This window comes from Hydractinia symbiolongicarpus, chromosome 14 (genome assembly GCF_029227915.1).
Source record: "Hydractinia symbiolongicarpus strain clone_291-10 chromosome 14, HSymV2.1, whole genome shotgun sequence".
Lineage (NCBI taxonomy): Eukaryota > Metazoa > Cnidaria > Hydrozoa > Anthoathecata > Hydractiniidae > Hydractinia > Hydractinia symbiolongicarpus.
In genome coordinates, this window is record NC_079888.1 from 6,324,828 (window position 1) to 6,340,370 (window position 15,543).

The window sequence follows — 15,543 nt, forward strand, 5'->3', positions numbered from 1 at the left end:
TTTTTAACATTAAATAAACTCAGAGGGAAGACTCTATCTGATCCACATTTTGCAAAGTTGCCGATAAGTTACCATGTTTTAAAAAATTTGTAAACAATATGTATTGATTAAAGAGATCATAAAATGGTAATCATTTTTATTTGACATATCAGCTTTGAATAAGACCTTTGGTACAATTTTTACAATTTCAATTAAATTAAGAATATCCATTCTAGGAATTTTGTACGCATCTACAAAGAGGTATGCTTACAAAACAATCACGAAGCAATGGCTACTAGCTGTTTCCCGTGGAAGAATCCACTGTATTCCATTTAATTTATGTAGCAGATATATGTCCATCAAAAAACAAACAATACAGCAGTGCGCATCTTACATCTGCATTATTATATAAATGACCAAAAAAATTAAAGGTGTCCAACAACTGCAGTATATATGTGACATTTAAAATCTAAATCTACTAAAATTACTTGCTCTGACCATCTGACAAATGCGAAAATTATTCGGAAAAAAGTTTTTAAAAGCATTTCAACATACATCTCACCCATAAAATTTAAATCACTCAAAACGCCACATATATACAAAAAAGCTGATCAATGTCAAACACAAATCTCTCTCATTGTATATGTTAAAATCAGTTAGTTTATTGCAAACCCTGCCAAAGGTTGACACAAAATGTGAAAAATAAACAATAAATTTTGCCTAAGTAGAAATTTTTATCTAAGGTGTTAAAAAGGGATTTGCAAGGATAAATTATAATGCAATAAAACATTATTTGATATATTGCATACGGTCCTTCCTCACCAAACTTTAGACAAAATGTCAACAAAATAACGGTGTTTAAATCTAAAATTAATAAAGTCCTTTTAGCAATTTGCATGCTGTTTTACCATCAATAAAGTAAACAAAATTTCAAATCTCACATAGTATTCTGTCACAAATTTTCATAAAATATATAAGTCATAATGAGTCATGTTAAACAACAGCAATCAATCTGTATATAAGTTCATTTTATGTCAATTTTTGCACCAATTTTGCAACACAAAATACAAATTCTAAATAATACTAAAATCTCTTATTTTGGTCCTTCGCATACCGACGGTCTCCCACAAAAGTTTAATCAAAATGTAAAAAATGAGAGGTAACGACAAAATCAAAGTTTGCAAAATTTAATTATTTCGGTACATATATCTACTGCATATGCCCTCTAAAACAATCTTTAATCCAAAATGCCTAAGAAAGACAGTTTGCAACAAAAATCAGTTATTTCGATAATATTGCATACACTCTTTCCTCAGAAAAGCTTCACAAACTGCAAAAAAAAAGAATGGTTGTAGGGAGTGCTTCTGATTCAACAAAAAAAGTTTTTTTGACATATTGCATTTAACCTTTACCAATTAAATCTTACACAAAATTTCCAAAACTATATACGATTTAGAACATATCAAATTTAAATCGAGAAGGATCAGTCATTTCGATATATTGCACAGAGTCCTCCCCAGTAAGAATTTATACAAAATATAGAAAAACAAAGCTTGCAAGGTGTAAAATTGAATTCTTCTTCTGTGTATATATATATGGTCCTTCCTCGCAAAATTAACATAAAATGTCAAAAAGGTTCAGATATAACATCTAACACAACAAAAATCAGTTTTATCAGTATATGTCATGCCATTGTCTTCCACCAAATGTTCCCCTTAAAGTTTCACAGACACAGCCTGTAAATTAAAAACAACTAAGATCAGGTATTTTGGTCTATTCCATACCATTCTGTTCCAAATAACTTAGAAAATGTAAAAATTGAGTGGTAAAACAGAAATTTGCAAAATTCCATTTTTTTATATGCATGTATATATATTATATGCCTTCTACAACAATAAGTTAATTCAAAATGTCAAAAAGAAGAAAAAAATAGCTTACAAAGAGTATAAAATTGAAATCAACAAAGTAGCTCTTTTGGTGTATTAAATATAAGCCATACGCACAAAAGTTTACACTAAATGTAAGAAAATGGTTGTGGTTAGTAAATCTAAATTATGAAAAGTCAGTTCTTTTAGCATGCTGATTAAGGTTTTTGCCCACAAATTCTTACATGAAAATGTCAAAACCACAATTTGAAACAAATTAAATTTACATTTTAAGAATAAGTAATTTCTGAACTTTATTTTCAGAATATTTGGAGGAAAAGAACTTCGCAAACCAAAAAAAAAAAATCTTCAGGGTTAATAACGTTTGATGGGTTTTGTGGGAATATATATACTGGGAATCTTTAGTTTAAAGCTAGCATTAGCTAGCTACATCAGCTAATAGCTAGTCACTTAAATATAAACTGGAGACTTAGCTAGGTATAAAGAACATGGCTACATATATAGCTATATATATATATTCCTAGCTAGCTAGCTAGTTGTTGGTGGTGGTTGGCTTTTTATGATGCTAGCTATAAAACATGTCTGGCAACAATAATATAATCAAAACTGAAAATAAAACATGAAAAAACCTTACAGAACCTTGCTATGATTAATTTATAAAACCATGCTCTTCTTCAAATGTTTTTTTAAAGATTTATTTTGAATGAAAGAGTAGAGAATACTCAAAAACAACAGCCATCTTTTTCATAAACACAATTTCCGTTTTATGCTAGGAACTTCATTTAACAGTCCGTATGCTTTGTGAATATCTAATACCGTTTCATATGTAGCGATACCTATATATATATGCTAACAAAGAGTTTTTTGGCATAAGGGTATATATATTTATATCGTTATTAGCAGCGAGTTATATATTTACACCTTATGTGCGATTTCTATGAAGTACAACCCTAATCTTTTTAGGTAAATTTTAGCGTACAGCCACGTCATAAGAAAGTGACCCGTGATTTCCGTGTCGTGGACTCACAGTTTTACTCACGCAAGGGAATTAATATATAAGATAGCAGAAGGTTTGCTCTCAACATAAGTGATGAGATAAAAAGGAACAGTTTCTTTGTTAATTAACTTTTTTTACAGACAGTGGGTGGTATTTACACGTACGCTTTCCAATTAACCCCTTGTCGCACTGTTTCATTACAAAACCAGTAAACAATATGCAAGACTAGTACTACTGCTACTCCTCATAAACAGTTGTATTAAATAAGTGATTATTGGAGTATCAGAAGGAAAGAAAACAACAATCTGTATAAATATATACAACATAACAATATACAAAATGTGAAATAATAATTACAACACCTACCATTATTATAGAGAAAAAAAAACATTCATGCAGCAATGTTACAGAGATGACACAAAATTTAAACATTATGACATTAGAACACACATCATTAAAACCATCAACAAAACCAAAAGCGAGATAACAAAACAGAAAGAAACAAACACAAGAATGCAGTAGAAAATTTTATATACCAGCCACCGCAGCAGAAACCAAGTAGGTCAGTCACAATCATTTCTCTTTGCCCCTAAACACCCTTTAAGTTTTGTGATTTTTCATCAAATTAAAAGACTGTTATTTCTGTCAACCATCTCTGTATTGAGTCTAACAATACTGTGGTTTTGGACCCTAATTTTCACGTTCATAAAAATACCAATGACTATATAGATTTTTATATAAAATTATGTGGGTAGCACGGAGTGAATGTAGCTACATGAGCATTGAGAGGATGCATGGTGACAAAACCACTGTGATTCTATCTCATAGTTCATCACCTAATGAAAAAATTCTTGTGATACTTTGTTTGCTTAAAACAAACAAATCAAGTAGAAAATGCAGAAAAGAATAAAATAGATGAAATGAGCAAAAAAAGTAAAGTAGTGGAGAATGAATTAAACAAACTTAACGGAGAGACCACAGAGAAGGATTTCACAGATAGACATTTAGAAGGAAAAGTATGATCCGTGTAGGAAAGAAACAGATTCAGGTGCAGACAATTAAACAGGAGGGATTAAATTACCATTTTTTTGCAAGAGTTGCGAATACAGAGAAGTGTGGAGACGTTACTCTCGTAAATATTGATACAAATATTCATTATTTCCTATTTAAAAAGGTGAGGTTGGTATTGCATATAACTTCCTGGAACTTATATTAACGATCATAATTATTTTCAAAACATAAAAAAATTAAAAAAATTTACACTCCAGCAAGTGAACTAGTCATGGACTTAAAACGGATTGTGAAAATTTCAGTGTGGTTAATTTTGCTCAGGGAAGGCAAATATTATTTAAAAAAAACAAAAAATGTTAAAAAATGTTTTAGTTAGTTATTTTGAAATCGCTGTTACATTTTAAAATGTACAGTTACATTATCTTTGTTTCTAATAGACTCTAAGAGAATTCATTCTTTAGTTTTTTATCATCAGCCTAAAGCCATTTTTCCCCACACAAAACATCTTCCAAACTTACAGAAGACTACCTGTGGAGTACCAGGGATCATTTCCTTGGGCTGTTACCTCCTTGATCTATGTAAACGACCCTTTTAACACCTTAACCCTTGTGTCACTTGGATTGTGATGCAACAAAAGTGTTTTACAATGGATTGTCACAATCATACGCCTTGCCGCTGCATACATATGACGACTTAAAAGATTTGGGCAGGATCTTTAAAATATATATATATATATATATATACCGATATACCAACCAATGACACCGATGTGGATGACCTCATTCATTTCCCATTCTTAAACCTATATACAACAGATGAGGACGTTATTGCTCAAAGTAAAACTTGTCTTTAAAAGTTATACAGTAAACATTCAAGCAAATTCAACAGCGTAAGGTATCAATCTAAACAAGTGTGCCAGCTTATAGCGGCTGAGAAGAAAAAGTGGCTGATTGAGATAGGATGCAAACCTTTTCCAAATTGAAAACAATGTTTGGAAAACTATAAACAAGGCATACTGCAACGTAGACCACAATAGGGCTTCTAGAAATAATCATAATGTCCCACACAAACTCGTGCCTTATACAAAATTGGGCGATAATATTTGTTTGCCCAATTTTGAAAGTTTTTGCCCTACGTGGTGCATGTATGACAAATAACAGTGCTTTTTTATTGAAAATTATGAAATGTTAACAATGATGTAATACATACCAAGTAGTAGTTATTAATTGCATTTGAGTCTGGTTACAGTAAGAAGGATTCTCATTCAAATATATGGCATCAGTATACCTTATCATAAACAATGCATGGATTTTTTTATATAAAGCAGATATTCTTTGTACTGCTCTTAACACTTCACTTCAAGAATTCCCAAATCACCATAATGAACAATTTCACCATCTGGAGTTGCACCAAATATCAGATTTGCTTTACCAATTACCTAGCCACAGGGCAACACAGTGACAATTTCATTCATTTCCTTTAAATAACGCTCATACGCTGATTCTTGGAATTAACCATAATTCTATTTTTATTTTCAAAATTTTGTTGGGTACCTCGTTTCTCACACAATGGATCTAGCTAATGTGGTCCGTCCTCTGAGTGTTTTTTTTTGTAAAAAGAGAGAAGCAGTAAATCGTTTGGATTTTATTACAGCTTTAGCTATCCAATCTTCCAGGTAAAAGAATGCTACCCAGCTTGGTTCCATAGTAGGTAGAAATGTACTTACCCACAAGAATATCACTAAAGAGCTCATCAAAGTCTTCTAATACAAGTTCTTTTTTTCCATTTGTGTTGTAATCGATGAATGAACACCAAATAAAACAATTGGTATTGATGAGAAACACAAACTTTTTCCAGCAACCACTTCTTTATGAAAAACAATCAAATTTGACAACACATAGTGATATACAATAGAGATAATATTTTGCTAAGCGTGTGCAAGCAAAACGAGCACTATTTTATTGCTAAGAACATTTATTCTCAACTATAAAGTGCATGAAATAACACTAAAAACAATGACAATTCTTTACTTCTGCAATCAATTTTTTCAAAGAAGTGTACAGCACTAGCCTCACTCTCATACATTGTAATGTGATAGATTCATCGTTATGTGGTAGTTTTATCATTATGCGGTAGTTTCATTGTTATGATGTAATGGTAAGAGCACTGGAACTAAAATTGCTTCAAAATTGGTTTGCGTTTCATCCCAAAACGACAAAAGTAAAGATGATGACAGCTGCAAAAAAACTGCAAAGTTTAATTCGCAGGACTGATCTTTAATAAATTTTATGAAGAGAAGATGGCAAAAATGGGATTGGAGATAACTCAAGAAAGAGGTAGATTAAGAGAAGCAGTCAAAAGTCCTTCCTCCACCAGTTCCATTATCAATTCAAGAGCTAGCACTATAAATGACGAAAGAAACAGGTTATTCCAACCGAGACTTCAATACAGAGGAAAATAAAAAATAAATACCGTAGCAATCACATTAAAAGAAAGTCACAGTCATGGACCATTAACTTTATGTGTTTAGCTGGCAGGTTTGCTAAAAAAGTTTCAAACTTACAGGATAAGCTTAACCTTGCATGCCTCGGCTTCCAAAAAATTAGACTTGATATTGAGGATAAAGAAAAAAAGTTGATAAAATAATTTCTGATGTCAAACCCATAAAAAAACCCATCAGAAACTTCGGGCTATCAAAATTAAAGAATGCTGGAGGGTTCGAGCTTTAAAGGTGTGTGGCAAGCTGCCATGATCTGGAAGTTATAAATTGTCCTCTGTCCGCTAGGGGGATAAGAACATGGTGGTGGAAGTAGTCAGGCTAAAATATATTTCCAGCCAATCCAGAAGTCACTATGTATTGAGCCACTTGTGAGTGGGCTGCTGTCTCTTCACTTGCTGAAAAGTGTGAAGTTTGTGGGGAGTCAGTGAAATCGTTAGACCTGCGTAACCGATTAAAATTATGTAGTTATAAACATTTGTCTTCGAAGATGAATATTTTGCACATTTCACATTGGGATCTTCATATAACAGTGTCGATACTGGTAACACAGAAGAAAATACAAATGTACCATCTTCATCTGGTGGTGCATAAATGAGTAATAGTAACAAGCCCTTAATTGATGATGAAACTGGTGTAGTACAAGGCGACCATAATGAACAACATCATCCTCAAATTTAGTTCTGAGTAAGAATTTGTTAAAGTTTTTCATGATCGGACTTTCATGCTATGAAGGTTTCTATTTAGTTTTACAATATGAATATAGAGTATTGTATGAACCAGAACAGAAAAAATCAAGACACTCAATCAATCATTAAAACTTACTGTTTAATAAACGCTTTAATACTATAGTTCACAAGATCAAGATGAAGTGATTCTTATAATTTCTGAAGACATGATTCACTAAGTACATTGGAACTTTTGAATACATATTAGTCTTGAATCTTCGTCATATCTCACTTTCAACGCCATAATATTCAATATCTTCCTCACTTAGGTCAATCCCAACAGGATTTTGATACTGACCTGCCACCCACAACTGTAAAAGTGATGCCTATTTTAAGCACAAAACATTGAAACTACTACATAACGATGAAACTACTACATAGCCTCAATAGATTGACAGCGTAAAATGGCTGTTCTTACTCGTTCGGAAAGGGGTGGAAAGTCTGCTTACACTGTATGTGCGCTTAAGGTGGTGGAGATGCTGAATCATTGAGGATGGCGTTAGATTCAGTTTTTGCAGTAAAAAAGCCTGTACTAAATATTCAAGCTGATAATATACCGCTGCCTGACTATGACACAAAGTTAGTTACTACTACCGCTGATGGAGCTGCTGCGAATATGGGACAGTAAAGTGGAGCTCTAATGCGAATGAAGAAGGAACGACCATGGTTGGTAATTATACACTGCGTTAACCATCGCTTGGAGTTAGCCATTAACAAAGCCGTTTCTAAAATACCCAGATTCTAATAGTGTGATCAGTTTTATGTAACCATGTTCTTTTTATTAAGGAACTCTGGCAAATTTTAATAAGAAGTAAAAAAATGCTATAACATTGGGTATCACACACTACCCAATACCAAAAACATATGACACCGGTTTTGTGAATTGTCGCCGTAAAGAATTAAAAAAGCTCCTCCATAATTGCCCCGCATTAATAACAGCAATCAAAACTATGCAGCTGATCTAGGGTGTCGAGGTGAAACACGTGCCAATGCTATCTGAATTCGCCTAAAGTTTAAATCATACAAGTTTATGTGAGATGTCGCTGTCTATCTTGATGTGCTCGACAGTATCAGCCCTTTGTTGCTCATTTCTCAGAAAGAGTTGGTAATGGCGTACAATGTGAAGCCTGCCAGTACATTGTCGTTCTCGTATTTAGAAGATCTACAATGAGGAACATTGGATGACGCCATCAGCAGTTAATTAAAGCCATCACCAGTTACCTAAAGAGATCCTCGATTCAACTACAACATGATGATGATGGAGTTGACAAGTTGCACTTATATGTAATTATCCCAAGACTGGCCACAAAAGAAAGAAATTGCCCCATCGCAATTACATCAACGTTGCACTAGAAGACATGAATTATGCCCAACTAGACTCTGCTGAATTCACTGAATTTAAGGACTACTGCTGCCAAAGTTTTTGTTCGAATCATCAAAATGGGGTTTCTCCTCTATTTTAATACGAACAAAAAATGCAACTGCCAAGGCACCTTTGATGAAAAATAACACCCTAATTTTAACAAGGATTCTTATATAATATCAAATTAACTCAAATCAAACATGTTACTGCAATGATTATCATTCTTACGGCTTCACTAATTTTAGTAAACATGTCATTTTTGACGGTGAGTTTACTTTTGAAGCATGGTGATATTGAAACTAATCCTGGACCTCCTACATATTAAATTTTAAAGTTAGTTAACAGCACTTTTCATCAAGGAAACGAGCAATTCAATAATATGTGTAATGCTTTATTTTCAATAGGTGCTAGGCGTGTGAGTTTATGGACTCAACAAGATTTGGATAAAATTTTGGTTGAAGGTGATAAAATATACAAGTCATTGAATACAAGTAGATATTTGTCTACTGAAGATCTTCCAAGTACCGTAACATTGGAAAACATAAAAAGTTAACATCTTCAAACTCTCATAAAAACAGGAAAGACTTCACAAGTTAAATATTTATAACCCTTTGTCAAGTGCATGCTAGGTATATTAGGTGGCTCAGCTGTGAGGTAGCACGCCCACACACCCAAATTGATTTAGGCGTGCTGTTGATAGCATCCCTAAAACCTGATATTTCATAAAAAGATTGACCAGAATAGCAAACCTAAACCACACACAAATACATTTTGGGTGGTTTTCATTAAAGGGAACCCGAGGTATAAATGAAGTTGGACTTGGGGTGGTGAATTAATTATCATAATTTTTTTGCACAAATGACACTTGTTTGCTCGTCCCAGGGATCTCAATTTTTTTCTGATGAACCAATAACTCGGATCTGCAAGTTGGTTTACAATAATTTTTTCTGTGTAAAGTTGTTTAGGCCCTATATATTTACTTACAAAATTTGACTGCAAACTGACATGCAGGTCCCAAGTTATGGGGTCATCAGCAAAAAAATTACTGGGTCTGGGATGAGTAAGCGAGTATTATTTTGCCCAAAAATTTTATGTTAAACAATTTACCTTTATATCTATGCATTGATAAAGTTTCAATGCACATCCCTTAACAGGTCAACAATTACTGAAGACAGAAAATGTCAAAATTTGCTATTACTTAAATATGACATCATGAATTTATGTATAACATAATTAAATCTAAAATTCTTTAAATGTAAATATCTTGAGAACGAAAAGAGCTTTTTGAAAAATTTAAAAAGACTTGTTAATCAACTTTTTAAGCTCCATAATATAAGTCATCATTTTACTCATTGGGTTCTCTTTAAAAAATATTTTTAAAACAATAAAAAATGTTATAAAAGTATTATATCTTTTTTATAGGTACCTATGAAATTATGGATATACAGATCCAAGACTGTAATGACATCAATGTATACATGTATCGAAATACTCAAAATTTAAAAGGATGAATGAAGAAATCAAAAGAAATATTGCATCAAAACATCGAGTACACATTCCCTCCACAATCTTTAGTTGCTAAAAAGTTTTACATGTGCAATGGTTGTCGGAACTAATATTCCGATAACCACACAACAGCAATTACCATGTGTTAGAAATGTCGTTCAATGTCCAAAAAAGAAAACGTGCAGTCTTGATACCATTCAAAACTGACGTTCAATGTAAATGGTGAAATGGTTGATGTAATGATGTATCAGCAATAAGTCAGAGCGTACTTTCATTAAAAAGGATGACTGTTCCTGCTGATGATGATAAGTTGGTCGTGCTCATATTGTCTGATGGTGTATCTGGTAATTTATATACACTTTGTATATTTTAGTGTATATAATAGATAGTGGGCTTGGTCCCCTGATTGGTGGTGATCTACATTGTTGGCAATTTTATCAATGGTAGCCAAGGTTAATCCCCATGTCTAAAGAGAAAATTTTTGAGCGTTATCGTGTAGAGCTAGAAGCTTGGTGTGAAATTACAGACTTAGCAAAGTTGAAACAAAGTATTTGCGAATGCCTTGTCATTACCTGAAGATAGTGAACAGGGTATTTGCTAAAAACGAAGATGCTTTACTAGCTGCTGGATTTGTTTGTAGAAAAGCTAGTGACAGCTATGGAAGTGGCAAAAGAACTGGTCAATACTTTCCCCAAGGAGGTAGAAGAAGAGAAAGAGTACAAGGATGAGGAATTCACTTGGGAACTATCCCAGAACAACAACGGAAATAGCAATGAATCTAAAAAATGCAGCAGGTAAAGTTCTAACCTGCATATCATGTGGATCGTATCGACATTTAATTGCTGATTGTCCACACAGTTGGGAAAACTTGACCGAAGCAGCTGTCGTAGAGAATGAAAGTCTTTTTACCAGAGGTATTAAACAACAAGTGCAACTGCTTGGTGATAAAGCTGTTAAACGTGCATTGTGCATGATTGTGCATGTTTAAGCACCGTTTGTGGAGAAAAATGGCTTGATTCCTGAATAAATGTGAAAAGCTTAGTCATCGAATGTTTAGATTGGGTGGTGGTGAGATTTTGAAATCACAAGAAGCTTTTGATATTCCTGCAACTCTTGCCAGTAAGAAGATAACCATTCATACCGATGTTGTTACTTCTGATATCCTGTTATTGCTATCTTTGAAAGTAATGGAAAAGGTGAAAATTATATTGAATGTTAAGAATGATTCTGTTGAAATCTTTGGGAAAACTGTCGTTTTGAACCATACAAGTTCTGGTCACTATTGCCTACCAAATAAATGGTTCAGAATTTTCAGTTAGTGAAATATTTGCAGTGCAGTTATCCAATTTAGATGATGAATATTTATATCAGAAGTTGCTGAAACTCCATCGACAATTTACTCATCCACCAAGAATGAAGTTAGTCTCATTATTGAAGGAGGACCAGATTTGGAGAAGCGAATATATGGATGTGCTCAAAATGATAGGAAAAATGTGCAAATTATGCAAAACACACAAAAAAACTCCACCCTGACGCGCTGTTTGCTTACCAATGGCAGCAGAATTTAATGAAAAAGTAGCAACTGACCTCAAGAATTGGAGTTGTCGTTGGATTCTACATATCATTGATATGTGGTCTAGGTTGACAGTTTCGTAGTACCAAGAAAGCCCAGTGATGTCATTAATACTATAATGCTTCATTGGGTTGGTGCACAGTATGGAGTAATGCAAGCAATGCTGACAGACAATGGAGGCGAATTCACATCTGAAGAATCTAGGGAAATTGCTAGTCAACAAAGGAAGTAACTCTTTGAACTTTTTCCAAGCAGAACCTATCCTGCAAGTAACACTTCTTCCAACACCCCCTTCACTGCCCAACATATCACCTAAGTAACAGAAGTTCTCAACTATCTCTAACGAGCCACTGTTTTACATCATTAAAGCTGGAAATACTTCATTCTCTATAATCTCACCTTTGCAACGCTTAAATACAAACTGAATGTCAGCTCTTAACCTTCCACTAATACTACTGCACTTCTTATGTACCCAATGCTTGCAAGTCTGACAAAAAATTGAGTTACTACCAACCCCTTTCCTGCAAATTCCACAAGGCTACTTTCCAACTACAAGGTCACACTTGGCTGCAATGCTACTAATCATGACTTTAGACTTTGCTGTGTTTACCTTTAGCCCTTTCTCTTCTAGTCCTTTCTTCCACTTCTCAAACTTTTCAACTAATTCTTCCATCGAGTCTGCTATGAGAACCAAATCATCTGCATACAATAACTCCCATGGACAACCTGTTATGAACTCCATCGACAGCGCTTCTAAGACTAGAATAAACAACAAAGGACTAAGTACAGAACCCTGATGTACACCAACATTTACACTAAATTCATCACTAAGTGAATCGTTAATGCTGACACGACTTCTAGCATTGCTGTACATAGACTGTACCATCGTAACTAGCCACTCATCCACACCTATTTTTCTCATACCCCACCAAATAACTTTACGTGGCACTCTATCAAAAGCTTTCTCTAAATCTACAAAGGCAAAATAGAGATTCTTTCTCTTTCCTAAATACTTTTCCTGAAGCTGTCTGAGTAAAAATATTGCATCTGTAGTGCCACGCCCTGGAACAAAACCAAATTGCATCTTATCTATATCAATTCTTTCTCTAAGTAACTTATCAATCACTCTTTCAATAACTTTCATTACTTGATCAACCAACTTCAAACCTCTATAGTTAACCCTTTCTAATGCATCACCCTTGCCCTTGAAACAATTCACTATTACACTCGACTGCCACTCACTCGGAATAGCACCATCCCTTATAATCTGGTTAGCAAGACTTGTAATAAGCTCAACTCCAATATATCCAGATGCTTTTACCATCTCTGCAACAATACCTGATACTCCTGCAGCCTTGCCAATCTTCAATTTCCTAATAGCCTCCACTACCCATTCTGTCTTGATCTGCATGGCTGGCCCTTCTACAACATCATCATCAGACAAATTTTCCTCGTCCCAATCAAACTCAGTGTTATGCAACCTCTGATAATGATTCTTCCAAGCTACCCTTTTCTCCTCCTCTGTGCTAGCCAAAACACCTTCATCATTACGTGTACACTTCTCACCTACAACATCTTGATTAGTCTTCTTCATTTGCTTTGCTATCTTGAATATCTCATTGCACTGGTCTTCCCTTCTTAACACATCTGCAAATCTGTTTCTTTCTGCTTCTGATTTTGCCTTATACACTGCTGTACGAGCGCGACGCTTAGCTTCTAAGTAAATATTTTTACTACCACCTGACTTCCACTCTTTCCAAAGTTTCCTCTTTTCCTTTATACACTGGTCAACCTCATTATTCCACCACCAGGTCTGTCTATGTCTAGCTGGTCCTTTCGTCCACCCACAGGTATCATCAGAAGCTTCTAGAAGACAATTCTTCAAAGTAGTCCAAGTACTTTCAACATTGTCACTATCACATTGACCATTGTGGGCTAACTGCTGAACTTTTGCACTAAATTGTCTTGCTACAATCTCTTTCTTCAGCTTCCAGACTTTTCGACGGGGCCTGTACTTTCCCTTGGATTCTTCAACACTCTTCAAGATAATATCACAAACCAGCAACCTATGCTGGGAAACACACTCTTACCCCGATATAACTTTCACGTCCTTCACCACTTTCTTGTCTGACTTTCTAATCAGGAAGTAATCTATCTGTGTCTTACAACCACCTGACTCATATGTTATCAGCCTACTCTGTTTCTGACTGAATGATTTGTTGCAAACCACCATGTCCGTTGCCATTCCAAACTCAAGCAATCTCTCCCCTTCCTTATTTCTGCTCCCAAATCCATAGCCTCCATGCACACCTCTATAACCTTCAAATGACTTCCCAACATGACCATTAAAGTCGCCGCCCACCATGACAAGTTCAGTGTCTCCAAACTTTGATGTGACTGCTATTAACTCATCATAAAACTTATCTTTATCTTCCTCACTGAGTCCACACTGTGGAGCATAAACTGACAGAAAAGTGACAATCCTATTACCTATCAAAAACTTTATCACTATAAAACGACTATTAACACGCATAACATCTATTACTTTTTCTACCCACTTCTCTGCAACGAATATGCCAGCTCCTCCATATCCATCACTATTACCAATCCAAAAAAGCTTATACCTTGCCCTCCTACCTTCAACAGATCTACGTTCTAACATTTCAACTACTTCACCTGCTCTACCTCTCAGAGTACCAACATTTACACTAGCCATCCTCAACCTAGTGTTATCTACCTTGTGATGTGATAGCTGGGTAACGGTCTGACGATGCTCACACCTGACATCTGTCCTACCGTGCGCGACACCTTCACTCCTTAGAGTTCCAGCCCCGTTTACGCAGTTTGTCTGATCAACTATTCTTGCGGCCATTAATAAAGAGTTTTGGCATTGTTTTACAGCTGGATGCCCTTCCTAGCGCTAACCGTTCACAGACCGGACTGGGTGTTTTTTTAAAGTGACACCATCACTATGTGGCATTTCATGGGAATTCCACAATCGCCCCTTTAAACTAAGGTATGGTGGAGAACGTTCAACTCCTCTCTTGTCTCTTAAAGAGACCCTTCACCTAAGTAGGTACGATAATACAGAAGGTTATGAAGGAACACAAGGAGGAGTTTGAAAAAAACATAAAAAATAATCTAAATGCAATAATTAATTCAATGCCAAAATTAATTAATGCCAAAAGGCAAGCCAGAAAATATCCGTGGTGTCCGGATTGATAAAGTTAATTTTGCTGTTTGTAGATTTTTTTTCTGCTGCTGCTGGAGTTTCTTATAAGTTACTTAAAATTTTTCATCTTAGAGTTTCTGATAGACCGGTTTCTTTAAAAAAATGTCCATCAGGTAAAATGTTAAAATGATTAAAACCGTGGTAAATTTCAAATAAAACTTTTTAGTTCCTTATTCTGGCTTGTCCTTGTATATTAGTTTTTTTGATATGTTGCTAGAAAAAGAATTTGTTCTGGTTTATTCCGTGCTTTTTATTTCAGCACTTTTTTATTCCCTTACAAAATAAAATCTCTTACAAAATACAATTTATATAAACATTCTAGCTCCTTATTCTGAATTTTCTTCTTCTTTGGAATATAGGTTTAGCATATTTATGCTTCTTATGCAACATATTTAAAAAAAAGGAATAAAACAAGCGTGTGTGCATGCATGCTTTGGACCTCTGAAACCAATGAATAAATCATGATTCGAACATCAAGCAGGATAGAAAAGAAAAATTGTTACATTTTTCTTCTTGAAAAATTTAAAAAAGAACAGTTTCTCTTAGCTCCTCCAATTTTAAATCTTACAAAGTATTAAGTTAAATTTTAAAAGAGCTATGTACTGAAGTACAGGCAGAATATAGCCATAATTAGATGAACACACTTGAAGAAAAAACTTCCTGATATAAATCTTGCTTTTATCCCAGATCTGTGTACTGGTTTCGATCAGTTAATGAATACCATGTATTTAGGTTAGATTTCCGTGTTTTTTGATAGGTTTTTTGATCATG

At 34.4% G+C, this 15,543-nt stretch overlaps 1 protein-coding gene across 1 annotated transcript in view; it reads right to left on the reverse strand.

The window, feature by feature from the left end:
• The window catches only part of LOC130626171 (ubiquitin carboxyl-terminal hydrolase BAP1-like), a 42,175-nt gene extending 42,150 nt beyond the window's left edge, over positions 1 to 25 (reverse strand). Inside the window, exon 1 of the mRNA XM_057441276.1 lies at positions 15 to 25. The gene's annotated coding sequence lies outside the window, so the exon portion shown is untranslated. The remainder of the gene's footprint in view (positions 1 to 14) is intronic.
• Positions 26 to 15,543: the final 15,518 nt, after the last annotated feature.